Source organism: Brachyhypopomus gauderio, chromosome 12 (assembly GCF_052324685.1).
Source record: "Brachyhypopomus gauderio isolate BG-103 chromosome 12, BGAUD_0.2, whole genome shotgun sequence".
Lineage (NCBI taxonomy): Eukaryota > Metazoa > Chordata > Actinopteri > Gymnotiformes > Hypopomidae > Brachyhypopomus > Brachyhypopomus gauderio.
The window spans coordinates 3,130,914-3,146,552 of NC_135222.1; the positions used below are offsets into that span (position 1 = coordinate 3,130,914).

A 15,639-nucleotide genomic window follows, 5' to 3' on the forward strand; every position below is an offset into this window, starting at 1 on the left:
CATTCTGGGCATTAGGTTAGGTAACTACCTCCTATGCAAACTTCACATTGGCCTCCATCCACTTTACTGGAACCAAGACAGGCTCCCTGAACGACTGTTCCAACATCAATTTGCCTGAACGACTGTTCCAATGTCAATTTTCTTTCTTTTTTTTGGGGGGGGGGGGGGGTTACCTTGTTTCATTTCTTAGGACAAAAGGCTGGACGTGCATGCTGATTTGTGAATAGGGGGACATAAAGGTGAGTTTGTTCTGAAGCATTTATAGAAGTGGCTTGTCTTAGTGAGCTCCAGCACAGGAAAGTGGCAGACACCCTGAGAGACCCAGAGGCCCTGAGAAACGTGAGGACCACCGGAGATCATTAGTGAGGCTCTCGCTCTGAGAGACCCACTAATCCTCCTATTTGTTCAGGCCCATTCAAAGTTCTATGAATTTAGGATTAGTTGTTTTGTTACAAAAACAGACAAAGTTACTCTGTTGAATAGCTTTGCCTGTGGGGGTGAACCTCGTTCTCTTCTCCTCTCTCCTCTTCTCCTCCCTTCTCTTCTCTATCAACAAGATCAACATTTGCAACTAATAACCAGCCAACCTGTTTGGTCCCTTTGAATATAAATCATGTTTGACTCACATGGACGAGCATTGTCCAAATTGTCCTCCGGTTTTTAAGGCACTTATCGGTTTCTCTTTGAAACCAGTCCAGTTCTGTAAGTAATCAAATATTCCTTTGCCTTCGATGTCCTTGCTTCATTTTCTGCATTTAATTGTGGCCAGTGTACATTTAGTCAGGGTTTAATATGTCCGCTACATGTAGTGGGCATTTTTGCAGTCTATGAGAAGCACAGTTTAACTCCTGTGCAGGAAAATTCCGATGAGCACTTAAAAACGAGTTGTTGAATGACACACACAAAAAAGAATGAAATTCCCAAGCCCCAGAAGGACTGTCCTGCCCATGGTCCCTGTTTCAGCCTTGGCAGACGGGGGGTGAGGGGATTGGGGGAGGGGGGGTGTGTCTCACATCTATCACAACAGGCCTTGTCATCACGCCACGGATTACTGCGTGCTGTCTGAAGCGACTGGACGCACATGAGAAGCAGCGGCTCTCTGCAGCAAGCGCGCCCCGCACAACCCCGGTGCTCCCCGACTGAGGTATGCGGCACCGCCACCGAGCTCACGGCAGCCTTCGACCCCAAGCCGCCGTTTCCCAGCATGCCTGTGGGCAGATCGCACGAATGGAGTGGGCCTCGGAGGCCAGGTCGGTAGGCAGAGAGGGGCCCACGCGCTCTCCCTCCACCGCTGGAGAGCCCAGGTCAGCTGAAGAAGGCCAGGTTCTTGGCGGCTGTCCCAGGCCACATCGTGAGGTTGTCTTTGGCTTTTGGGGGATTGGAAAAGGTATAAGTCAGGATGGGTTCAGGTGAAAAAAAGAGTGCAAAAAAACTGAGAGAGTGTGTGTGTGTGTGTGTGTGTGTGTGTGTGTGTGTGTGTGTGTGTGTGTGTGTGTGTGTGTGTGTGTGTGTGTATGCCTGTGTGTAGAGATTTCTGTTAGGTCTACATGGTCTCTGTCTTTTGTCATCATTTGGCCTGTGATATTTTCCTACTGCTACAACAGTGGCACACACCAGCTCTTGTGGCTTAGAGATTTCTGGGGTGTTTTCATTCTTGGGTGTTGTGTTTTTCACCCTACATGCTTAAAGGTGGGTTTTCATGTTTTCATCAACTTCACACATTTGGTACTGTGTTGATTTGTTTTGGATTCCTTCCAAGGTATCTATAACACATCCACAAAGAAATAGCAACTTCAGCTCAAACTGTCAAACAATTTATATAATGCAGACTTAGCAAATTGTTGAACTAAACAATGGCAATAATTATGACAAATTAATGGGTATGACAGCAAATAAATATTTTAGCCTTATTTTTTTAGATTAGAGTAGATTAGATGCAACTTTATTGTCATTACACATGTACAGGCACAAGGCAACGAAATGCAGTTTAGCATCTAACCACACGTGCAATAAGTAGCAAGTGCAGGATGTTCAGTATCTACATTATGAAGTATGGAGATAATCTACATTATAAAGTATGTAGAGAATCTACATTATAAAGTATGTAGAGAATCTACATTATGAAGTATGTACAGAACCTACATTATGAAGTATGTAGAGAATCTACATTATGAAGTATGTACAGAACCTACATTATGAAGTATGTAGAGAATCTACATTATGAAGTATATACAGAACCTACATTATGAAGTATGTAGAGAATCTACATTATGAAGTATGTAAAGAACCTACATATGAAGTATGTACAGAATCTACATTATGAAGTATGTACAGAATCTACATTATGACGTGTGTACAGTATTTACATTGTGAAGTATGTAAGGAATGCAGGAAGAGGTATGTACAAAGTAGACATCTATATATGTCTATATTATTGAGTGTACATTATAATCAATAATACATTTACTATAGTACTATGAACAAGTATGTAGCACGGAAGAGGTAGTACTCTTAGGGCTCTTGTAATGTTTACTGGCAACTTATCAGACATCCCAGTTTCTGATCTAGTCAGCTCACCAGACACCCCAGTGTCTGATCCAAATAATTCATTAGACATCCCAGTGTCTGATCCAAATAATTCATTAGACATCCCAGTGTCTGATCCAGTCAACTCATCAGACATTCCAGAGTCTGATACAGAGCCTAATCCAGTCAACTCATCATACATCCCAAACTCTGATCCAGTCAAGACGAAGAATGAATGAATGAATGAATGTTTCAATTTATATAGCGCCTTATCTAGATACCCAAGGCGCTTTACAATTGTTAACACAGCTACGTTACAGACAACCAATCACACACCGGCGAGAAGCGGCAGCCAATTGCGCACAGCGTACTCTCTACCGGGATCCATAGCCCCCTGGGGGACCGAATGGGGTGCAGGAAGGGGAGAGAGGACAGACCCTAGTGGCAGAGCACCATCCACCACTGGGCACACAAGCATTCATGCACACACACTCAGACAACAACTTGTTTTTATTGAACAGAGAGAGACAAAGACACACACTCAGGGAGAGACACAGACTCAGGGAGAATTTGTCTGGGACTGCCAATTTACCTAACCTCCATGTTTTTGGACTGTGGGAGGAAACCGGAGATCCCGGAGGAAACCCACGCAGACACGGGGAGAACATGGAAACTCCACTCAGATAGGGACTTGAACCCAAGACCCCAGTGCTGAGAGGCAAACGTGCTAACCACCAAGCCACCATGCTGCCCAGAGCCTCTCCTAATCTATACTGCTGTCCAGTTATAGTATTAGAGGGTCCTCCGTGTGCATGGAAAGTGTTTGAAGATCAAGGGGTCAATAGATGTCACAGAAACAAAAAAATAATGTTTATGAGCTTTACACACCTGTAGTTTGAATCTACTGCGAGCAATATTCATTTATTAATTTATCTGGGATATTTTCAGGATACGTTTTTCAGGAATACGTTTACAAAAAGCATTATAGCTCAAAGATGACTTCAATTTTAAAACAAAGAAATGTCAGTTCAAATGATCTCAATTTGTTATGCTTTTGTAAAACTTGTGTTCGTGGTGATCAAAGCCCTACAAAACCAATCAATCATTGTTAAATTAAAACTCATTAAATTTCATTTTCATTCCAAGGCGTGACAAGCAAGTAGCCTACTCCTTGCTACTTCTGTGGCCCCATCTATTGGTTGAATGGGTGTATTACAATTGTGTATTACATTGCTGACTATATCATAGTCGGCTGACAATACTGTTTACAATAATTAGAGAATTGGTGTGAGAATTAGTGAGTAGAGAATTAGTGATTAGAGTCCTCTGGTTTGTACAGTGGAAGGACCTTCATTATGAAGGTAAATCTGTTGCAAAACTTGAAAACGTGAAGGACATGATTTGAGAACTTGTAAAACTAAATCTGCACTGTATTTTTAATTTGAGATCTTTGTTAACCAGCTGGTTAATTTCCCTTCACATTTTCTTAAGACAGGCCAACTCTATTATAATGTGTCTGGACAATATTAGTGTAGCTAGCAATCTAGCTAAGATAAAGTCATAACAACATTATTAACAGAGAATAATCAGGGATAATTTCTCTAAATCAATATTTTTTTAAGCGCTTCAGTTTGAAGTTGTGATGAATGCGTGTAGAAAAATACAAGTGCATCTTTAAGTTTAGAAGTTCTCAAATTAAAAATACAAGCACAAATTTCGTTTTACATGTTCTCAAATCATGTCCTTCACGCTCTCAAGTTTTGCCACCGATATACCTTCAAACTTCATTTTCACAATCAGAAATGTCCCACATACCATTTATATGCCTTTACAGCATTTGGCATTCGCTCATATCTAGAGAAACGTACGCATTGATCAGAGCCCTATAGAGAGAGAGAGTCACGTCAACTCCGTTCACTCCAATGGACCAGTTTTTTTTACAGCAATGGCGGATCGTGGAGCCTGTCAATAGTTCCCGGAAGTTAGCAGCAAATACGAGCAGCGCAGTCAAACTGGAGCAGTGGACCATCTGTGATACACTTTTACAGGTTAGTACGCTTAAAAAATCAGATTGTGTATTATGAGGACATCAGAATCAAATTAGCATGTGCATTAAAATGTGAATTAAAGCATTTTAGTGAATTATCCACCTCTTAATAAGCAGATTTAGGGAACTAAATCTATGCTAAGACAACGCGAATACGGTTAGCGAGATTTCAGATTAACGACCGACAGCCTATTAATAGTAAATTCCTCTGTTAATGTCATTTCACCTGACTGCGATGTTTTTGCGGGGTAGCTAGTATTGGTTAAATATAACATTTGAGTGTGATTGTAGAGTGTGTTGGGTCGAGGAGGTAAAATGAAGATATCCATTTTGGAGTACCAGCTAACGTTTTATTTCCTTTTATTTTATTTATTTATCCTTTTATTTATTTTATTTTCCTTTTTATTTCATTTTATTTATTTTTATTTTATTTTATTAAAGTATTTCCTCAGTTTTTAAAACTGCTGGATATAAAAGACGTATACTATTTAGTGTGATTAAGTTTTAAATAGTCTATCACTTAAAGAAATAATATAATTATTAGGAGTTCATACTTATTATACCTGTGTCACCCCTAACACTATAGCTGTGATCAGCAGCTATGGGCCCTGTCTTTACAGGTCCAGTAGTGCAGGGGGCTTCCTCTTTCTGAGTGCGGGGCGATGCACAAATATGGTGGGAACAGCATCTGCTCTCAGCCTAGTCTTGCCCTGTTTGGTTTTGATGAACTGGTCTGCCTCAAAATGTGCCTGCAGAGTGATGTGAGTTTACTCCTCACACATGACAACTCAGTTTTGTCTACCCATATACATATCCCACAGTGGGTGAATACACAGTATTAGAGAACACTTACTGGATACGTATACACTCATTACACGTATAAAAAACAACCAAGGATGTGCAACAAGTTCAAATTCATATCACATCAATACTCATAATAATCATTTTCTTCTGTCTTTTTCTCCTCTCTCTCTTTAAGCCAAAGAACCATAGGGGATTCAATGGAGCCTGCAACTAGATAGCACCCTCACCCTGCACCCGAGTCTGTCTGGAGTCTTTGATTTTTTTTGTTCACTATTCTGTATTTTAATAAATCAGGCATTAAGCTTTCCAATAGTGTGTTTATTGTGAAAAGTGCAAATGCAGTGTTTGATGATTACCTCACATATATATTTACTGTTGTAATCTTTAGTGAGGGTAAGATTGCTCCTGCTTAGTTGAGACAACCATTTTTTTTCTCCTCTCAGTATCAGTGGGGAAACCATACATTTTTGCTCGATTGGAGCATCCCCATGCAACACAGCAAACCATGGTGGACACTACACAAACAACACGGAGGAAAAGACACAGAAAAACTGCTTGACATGATATTCATATTTGAGATTATTAGAGATTTATTTAATGAATTAATTGCTGTAAATAAGTGTGTATTAAAAAGACAAGATATATATATATAATTTATCAATGTATTTTAATGTCATATACTGTCTGGATGTAAATGTAATGTGTTTTAATGTACCCTTTTAAAGCATATTTCTGCACAATGAAGTCAAAGAAAAATTTCCTTCTGTCAGAAAATGTACATTAGTCATTTAGATTACTTAGGTCACCAATACCATGGGATTACAGAAATTACCATGATTTAAAGATATGTTAATGTTAGAAAATTTATCTAATCTGAATTTCTCACCCCTTCCTGTCCCTCTAAATATATAAATGAACGTAATATATAACAATTATAAAACAATCAAAGCATTAAACAGCATTGTGCTCTAAAATTAGCCTAAAGTTGGTCGTTATATGTTCACAATAATCCTCAAATCGCAGTTCTGTCTCTGCGTTTATGCGCTCAAATTGAACTTCCTGGAACTATCTGTGAAGCCTCCGTGAATCACGTGACCATCAAGCGTTTTGAACTTCCGTTGTCGCGACTCTCTCTCTATACGGCTCTGGCATTGATCAGTATGACGCTGCTACCTGGGCGGGTGGGGGGTGGCGGCGAGTGTAAGCTGTCAGGGGGGGGGGGGGGGGGGGGGGTGGCTAGTGTAAAATGGAGACAAATTGAGTATTATATCGCGATCGATTCTTAGTGTTGACTTGCAACTCCCGCGGTAGCCCAACTCAAAAGTAGCCCAAAAAACCGGACCCCACGACCCCAGAATTTTTACCCGCGGCTGGATTTTCCTACAAGCCCAATTTGGCGTGAAAACCGCGAACCTGGCAACTATGCCTGAGAATCAAACCAACGTCGATCGATGAGACTCAAGGTGGTGCAGCAGGAAGGGCTCCCCCTGGTGGACAGTGTGCAGATGCTCCTCTGTTCCTGATGGGTTTGTCATAGAAATATGAGCCAATCATGACCGCATCTCTGCACGAAACATAAGAGCCGTGATAACCCGACTGATAAATGAATATCTTTTTGTCAATCAGTACTAGAGAGCAAGTTGAAAGAGAGAGAGAGAGAGAGAGAGAGAGAGAGAGAGAGAGAGAGAGAGAGAGAGAGGCAGAGAGCAGTTCTATATCCTTGAGTCTCACTCAACACTGTAGATGTGACAGGAGTCAAACGTTAGACCATTTTCTTTCTGCTCATGGCTTGCAAACACGAGCTGACATCAGGATGCCAGCAGCCTGTGTATCAGGAATAATCACATTTTTTAATGTCGATGATTTGGAATTCAAGTGCTTTGAAGAAAATGATGCAACATGCTTTTGCACCTCCTCATTACTGAAATGTGGATGAAAAAGTATTACAAGAAACTTCACTTCAAATCTCTGGCACAATTACCCCCGTGTCTATTCTCCCGTAGACTACTTTTCGACACTGACGTCGAGAGCCCTGAACTTGACTTTGAGATCTGTTTTGTAAATAAAACACCCGTGATTATCTGCAAAAGTCTGGCTCGTCGTGTATACGTTACATACACACCAATCAGCATTGTGTTGTTCATTGGTTTTCTTATCTGTGAACAAAAATACAGTAGTGGGGAGTTTCCATGACTTGAAAGACAGTAATTGTACCCACAGACTCATACATGCAGCCCATGGAGATGAGTCATACCTGTGCAATGACATCATGCTTTTGCAAGTAAACAATCATTACTGGCAAACTCAAATACCCTTTCATCTATTTAGGAGATGGTTCCACTGCCAGGATTGAATCCACATTGTTCCTCCTGAATGGAAGGATCAATGTTTAGATGATGTCTTCTCTTAACCTTCATACACTTTGCATAGACATAGACCAGGACGGCCAAGAAGTGTGATCCCTCTATAAGTTCTTTAATATATGAATTACCAGTGACTCCAGCCAGGGAAATGGAATATGACCTCCAGAAGCCCCAGGCGCCACTGACTGCAGGAGGTATGGTTCTCAGGTTAAGGATTCCCTCAAAGATTCCCAAACTTTTCCTCCCAGTCAAGTTTAGAACTTCTCCTCCCTTTCCTCCCGCTCGTGAGCTGTTGTTTTCCAGAACCTCTTTGAACCTTCAGTTGAATCATGAGCTCCCTAAACCAGCTTGCGGGGGGCAGGGGGCGGGGGTATAGACTTGGGACTAGTCTTAAGTCAGGGTCATCAGCAAGACCTTGGTAATACCTCAAAAAAGAAATTAATAGTGATAAATAAATTATAAGTAAAGAAAGCAGAAACAGTATGCTGGTGTAATTAAGTTGTGCATGTTATGCTCATTACATCAGGGCAGATAAACTATTTAAAAGGAAAATTGAGGTAGGCACAAATCTTTCATTCACCACTTACCTTTGCATAACACACCACATCAGAATTACAATACCATTTCACAGATGGCACAAATGCCCACTTAGATATACATTCAACAATCATTTTCTGAACTAGTGATTTGCTCTTCCCTGGGGGGTAATTTGGTGTGTAATAAAACTGCAGTTGGCTTTGCATATATTTAACAATAGAGCAAAGGTACAGGGCCCTGTTGGTGACATCCCTTCTTAATAAAATTAGGGAATGGCCTTGTGGAAATGAGGTCTGAATACATGTGAATGGAGTTATTAAGGTGTGGGTGTGCATGGGGTTAAATGTATGGAAGAAGGGTAAGGCTGGCTTTTAGTCATTAAAATCTCTGTCAACTTACATTTGCATTAGTTGTGAGGAGAAGGAGAAATTCTTTAGAGCAGGGGTGGCCAACCCCTCAGAGACCAAGAGCCACATCATACACATGGACACGCTTGAGCATTACCCATCCCTTCCTCTCTCTCTCTCTCTCTCCCTCTCTCTCTCTCAGACACACACACACACACACACACTCAAAACACACACACACACACACGCACGCACGCACGCACACACGCACGCACACACACTCACACACACAGACGCACTCATGCACGCAGAGAGACCTCTGTGACTGCTTGTGACCAGAGGGTCCTGGGATCGATTCCCGGGCCTGTGGCCATGACTGAGGTGCCCTTGAGCAATACACCTAACCCAACTGCTCCCCGGGTGCCGGGCTAGGGCAGCCTACTCTGTTAATTTAACTCATAAAATGAGACAGCAACCGTAACGCCCCCTGGTGGCAGAAATACCGCATTGCAGCTCCAGCCACTTTCATTAGGCCAGAAGTTGTTGTGTATGATGGTTTGTGGGCTTTTGCGCGTATGTCAAAGCATGAGAAATCTGATTTGGCAGTTGACTTAACGGGAGCTTTGTTTAGAGAGCAAACAGCATCGCAGTTCCTGGAAACATTTCCAAATCACTGAAAGAGAACTATGAATGGACGTTGTGTAGTAATTTTAAATACTCAAATCACTTGTTGTAAATTTAAATACTCGAATAATTTTGCTGAATGATTCATGGTACCTGATACTCAAATATAACGAACAGAACAATACGTATGTGTACTGTTTAAGTCTACACCACTGTGAAATACAACATTGTCTTTTATTATTGTATTATATTGATAAATGTCTTCCATCTGATAAAAACCCAAAACAAAAAAAGGAACAAAACAAAGCAAAATACAACGAACGAAAAATGATGTCAATAAAAAAGTATATACAAGAGAATGAACATATTTATCCAATCTGTATGGTACTCTACACAGCCGAATTAGAGGGGGTACAGGCTACTGTCACATATGCAGCACTTGCGTTACATTTCTGTTCAGCAGTTCACTTCCGAGGACATTATGGGGGGGTATACACTCCTGGGGGGTATTCCAGAAAGCGGGTTTAACAAACTCTAAACTTAACCCTGAACTCTGGCTCTGTTTGAAATAGACTATATACTGGATACTGCATACTTGTCCTCATAGTAGTATGCAGTACAGTTTCCAGTATGTGACAAAAGCAAAGCATACTACGGGGTCACGTGAACGTAGCGTTGCATGATGGGATGCAGTACACCACGAAGATAGCTCTGTTCGCGTACTGGAATATTTTGCAGAAGTAGTAGGTCATCCGGGTATGTTTCACGTACTGGAAATTTTCATTTTGGTCACATACTGCATACGACATACTGATTTGGGGCTCGATCAGTATGCCAGTAGTATGTAGGCTATTTCGAACACAGCCTCTGAGTTGTCTTACCCCGATCTGACATACTCAGAGTTTTTGCTTCCAAAACGGCTGATCGGAGTTAAAGTAATCAGGGTTGCTCAACTCTGAGTAGGTTGACACAGACAGAAGCACGTTCACGCGTAACAGGCATTCTTAATGGAAAGCAGATAAATAGGATTTATCATGGACTTAATGGAAAGCAGATAAATAGGATTTATCATGGACTTAAACGCGAAAATCAGCCGAGCATCGTATTTCACACCACTGTAGCTTGAAGTATTAATGACTGCGTATGCAGAATATTTAGATATTATATAAACGTAAATGTAATACTGCGGTATCTGCTAAAGAAAGGCAGTCAGCATGTAAAAAAAATTGCCAACAGAGTTAATGCGGGAGTGAAAATTATATTTTTTATATTTAGCAGAAGGGCGTGATTATATTATTATATTCTCCACATTTATAATACTGTATTGAGTTTTTAAATATATTTTTAATTGAACACTTACTAATTCCAGGTCTAATCTGAGTGGTGTGAAACACACATGGCATCAGATAAAAATGAAGTATAAGAATATTGTACAAAGTGGTATGGCTGTACATAACTATATCTTATTCTTAAAATATATTCTAAAATATATTTATTTACAGGAAAAATGAAATAATGAAACATAACAGTGAATTTGACTGTAATGTATATTAAAAGGTTACAGGGTAGATGGTGGGGTGGGTGGTGGTGCATGATTTAATGTGGAAAGCAGTGATTGCAGATGGAGTCTCTGACAACTCCACCATCTCTGTTGTCACCCACATGCATGTAAGGTTCCTCATCTGTGGGCATGTCAGAGATGGTAGGCTGTCGCTCATCCTGGATGGTTGCAATGTTGTGTAATACCACATATGCCATTATTATGTGGCACGCCCTATCAGGGGTTACTCTGAGCCCCTTCAGGCACTGGAACCTGGCCTTGAGGATTCCTAGGGTCATTTCAATTCTTGCCCTGGTTTTGCTGTGGGCCTGATTGTAGCGGGACTGTGGTCCAGGTGCAGGATTTGAATAGGGAGTCATAAGGTATAGGCAAGGATACCCTCTGTCTTCATGAAGGAGGCCGTCATAGTGTCCTATATAATCGCACTAGGGTTTGCAATGATTTAACTATTACACTGCATGTGAACAACTAGCAAAACTACCACAGGCCTACTCTGTTCAGATTTGTTGTACAGTGTGGAATCATACACGGATCCTGGCCATATGGCTTCAACATTTGTGATGAGGTGGGAAGCATCACATATGATCTTGATGGGGAGAACGGTCAGTTACAATAGCTACGTTATTTTTGTTACCATTAAAGATAAGTACATTATTCATTAAGGATTATAAAGGTTAGTACCTGTACATTAATGCTATGGATGGATTTTCTGTTTATGTAATCGCCTTCATGTTCTAATGGTGCTGTAAGGTAGCATAAACGGCTTACAGGAGGGAAGTGGCTGACCTGGTGACCTGGTGTCACAACAACAACCTTTCCCTGAATACTGACAAGACCAAAGAAATGGTTATTGATCCCAGGAGAAAGCAGGAGCCACACTCACCCCTGTACATCGGTGAGACTGAGGTCGAGAGGGTGAAAACCTGCAAGTTCCTCGGTATCCACATCAGTGAGGATCTCACCTGGTCTCACAACACACACACCATTATCAGGAAGTCCCAGCAGCGCCTGTATTTTCTGAGAAGGCTGAGGAAGTTTGGCATGCCATCTACAATTCTCAGCACCTTCTACAGAAGCACCATCCAGAGTGTCCTTAGCAGCTCCATCACGGTCTGGAATGGAAACTGTACTGTGCAGGACAGGAAGGCTCTCCAGCGGGTAATCAAAACGGCACAGTCCATTTCAGGAACTACCTTAACACCCTTACAGGACATCTATCACTCCAGAGTAATCAGGAGATCACACAACATAATCAAGGACAGTACACACCCACAGCACTCACTCTTTATACTCCTCCCTTCAGGCAGACGCTACAGGAGTGTGAAGTCCAGGACTAAAAGACTGACAATCAGACTCTTTAACGCCTCTCAAGCCCCCCTCAACGCTCTACATGTTCCTGCACCTTACCACATTTAAATGCCCTTAATGTGAAATGTTTACAAATACATCTCGAATATTTTACGTCAGTAACTCCCAATGTTCACATGTCCACAGTCTTTTTGCACAGAATTTGCACACACTTTGCACAAAACACTTTAAATATTTCGCCACCGTGCGAAATATTCAAATTCACTTAATTTTCTGTATTTAATTACTTATTTACTCTTGTATTATTTCTTACTATCGTATTGTTAAATATTTTAATTTTTTAATGGTGAATGGAGGAACACCAAAGTAAGAATTTCATTGCACAGTGTAACTGCCTGTTTCTGCTGGGCACATGACAATAAATCTCTTGAATCATATGTAGGCAGGGGAGTAGCAGTTATTTCTGGGCCCTGTACACTCTTAATGTCAGTGGGTCCCTATAAATGGCAGAAAATGAGGCACATGAGCAAAGTGGGCCCCTCTCTCTACTCGGGCCCTGGGTAGCCAGGTCCATTTTCCCCCTCACTACCACGCCCATGTATGTAGGTTCCATCAATGCAGCCAATCACTCTAGGGAATCCTTAAAATGTAAATGGAATGAAGTTCGTTATATATTGCTTCTCCTTTGCTTAATTTTTTAATTTATTGTCCGTGTGAATTAAAGACAAACCAATGATGCTGTGGAATTCCTCTTTGATGTCCATAACTGGCTTAAGCCCAGGAAACACCACAAAACCGGGCACTAGTCGTTTTAATGCCAGACATACTTTACAGACCAACATACAGTAGCTTTGCTGACAGATCCCGCATCTCCTACACTATAAAGAAAACTTCCACTAGCAAAAAAACGAAGAGCGATGTATAACAATCTGGAGAGAATTTAGGGCTGATCCGCGATGTGTAATATTTGAAATTTGACGCTAATAATGTTATTGATGTAAGTAATGGATTGTGCTGAAAAACAATAACGTTCATTAAAAAATAATCCGAAAATGATAGTAGGCCTATGTCTATTTGGGGTTTTATAAGGTGTTCCCGATGAAGAACTCAGCGAATAAACTGAGCTTCAATATCCACATGATCCTCGAGGTCATGATGACGCGTTTGTAACTCTGGGTCAGGTCCAAGTTAACCTGCCAGTGAGCAGGTTAGTTTCAGAGCATAAGTTGCTATAGTAACTGACTCAGGTTCTCTCTAAGCTCGGTTTCTGGAACGGAAAACCTCGAGTTTCCGTGAACTCTGAGTTAAATTACCCGGTTTTCTCGCTTAACCCGCTTCTTGGAAAACCCCCCTGGTCAAGGCGTTTGAAGGCTGTCTAACTCAGTTCCCAAAAAACAATACCCTGGAAATAATGGCATAGGGCCTATATATTTTCTATCTGAACACTGGGCTGAATAAAAGTCACAGCTACAGTACAGTGACCTAAGGCAGGAGCTCCACGCCGTCGTCCTGTTTGACAAAACATCGATGTTTACAGACAACAGTGTGCCGAACATCACGATGCTCTTTGTTAGGAGGCCTCAAAAATGTCAAAGAACTTGTCACGGTGAGATATTTAGAAAGCACATTCCCTGGACACGTGTCATATTTCAAAGAGAACTGATAATTAGGCATATGTATTTTTATCCCAACGAAAACACCGGGACTTCAACCCTTCATAGGCCAGCTAACTAGTTCCTTTCTCTGACCAGCAGGGGGCACTATACTGTTAATCAATAAGGCAACTCAGATAGCTGAGAAATAAAAGCTGGACGTGCAATAAATACATCAAACCCGCAGTCTCTCCCCAACCAATATTAATGGCATACGAGAAATCTGGGGAGTAAATGGGAATATTTTTTGCTCAGAACAACACGAACCTACAGCTATACTGTATAAATATAATGTAACCACATGAAATGTGCCAATCGAAATATTGCTGAAGCACCTTACTTTGTTTTTTAAGCGCTTCCAAATCTGATAACCTGCACATAAAATGCGGGTTTTTAGCCCTGTACCATTATAGCTACACCATTCTGATTCTGATTTTTATTGACAGGTGCAAGGTTAAGCAAGTTTATGTCGGTAATGTCTGTGCACATGCACACGTTAAAATTAACGAAACCGCAGTGCACGTGGTGAAATGTTAGTGTTGTCCCGTTTACCATTAAAAGCACACGCCACTAGGTGAGATTGGTTAGCCATCTGCAGTTTGATATACACTGTGCTGTAAATCGCTTGTTGGTAAATACTCAAAGATTATACCGATTCCCTCCTTTCTAAAGTAAAAATGCAACAGGAAAAATAAAAATGGAGCACATTTATCAGCATCAGCACCTCTTTTCCTATACTTTCTCCAGTAAATTCTACATTTTTTGTGTTAAATCAAAATCAATCTAATACTCTTCTCATTTGGATAAAATAGCAAAGGTTCCCCTTAATTTTCATTATGTAATGATTTAATGAACTGGAAATAAACGAGCGCACGCACACAATTTCCTTTGCTTTGTAATGCCCGCACAATCACTTAAAACGGCATGTAATTCCTGATTAAACTGGCATATGTTCAACCCTTCAGCAGAGGAAACAAGAGGCACCCCAGACACAAACTTTCAAATTTCAAGTAATCACAGAATAAACAAAACAAGCCAACAAACCTGTTTAAAGTATCAACCTGCAGCACAGCTTGGTTACATTTCATTTGCAACCCGTCACCAAACATAACGTAAGTAAAGAGAGAAATACTCGCATTTGTTCTGGAAGGTCATATAATCAAAGCAGGAGTGAAGCGGTACGTGTAAGATGCTGAGATAGTTACAGGGGAGCCGTTTCCTGAACTCTGACCTCTGACACTCCAGTAAAACAGTCAAGCACACACCTCATGTCCTTCACACAGTCCCGTACACACTGCATGTCTGTCCTAAAAATCACTAACAATCAGAAAACACTTGGCCAAAAAGAAAGAACCCAACCCAAGCAAATCCATAAATTAACAGAAAGAAATATTTTTAAATTCTAGAAATCAAGCTGTAAAATCCTCCCTTAAAACCCCGTAAAAGGGGACGTCGAATCGCTGCAGTTTGTGTACAGTTTGTCCGATGCTGGGACAAGTGCACTCCGAGACGCTCAGTCGAATTTCACGCCTTGCTTGTGCGCCTTCTGTGGTCGAATCCAAAACACGACACGCATCATTCATCTGTATAATTGATCTAGAGCTAGGCAGTTTAATCACATGACGACAGATTTCATTGGACTTCACCACTTTTTTTTGTCCTAAATTTCTTGGAACATTACATTGTTGGCATTACACAACAGTGAAAGTGTCTGATCTACTCCATGTACAAAATTCAATAACAAAGAAGAAGAAAAAAAAGAAAAAAGAAAATTATTATACTGTAGCCATTGCACAAAATATACAACTCTACCGGATCAGTGACCTGCTCTCTTTAGGAAAGAGAACTGTACACCTTTAGAACTGAGAAC

General features: G+C 40.9%; 1 long non-coding RNA gene across 1 annotated transcript; it reads left to right on the top strand.

Moving 5' to 3' along the window:
• The first annotated feature begins 4,444 nt into the window (after positions 1–4,444).
• LOC143528478 (uncharacterized) lies at positions 4,445–5,683 on the top strand. Its single transcript, XR_013134465.1, has 3 exons — positions 4,445–4,574; positions 5,194–5,334; positions 5,553–5,683. It is a non-coding gene; the product is annotated as an uncharacterized LOC143528478 (long non-coding RNA).
• Positions 5,684–15,639: the final 9,956 nt, after the last annotated feature.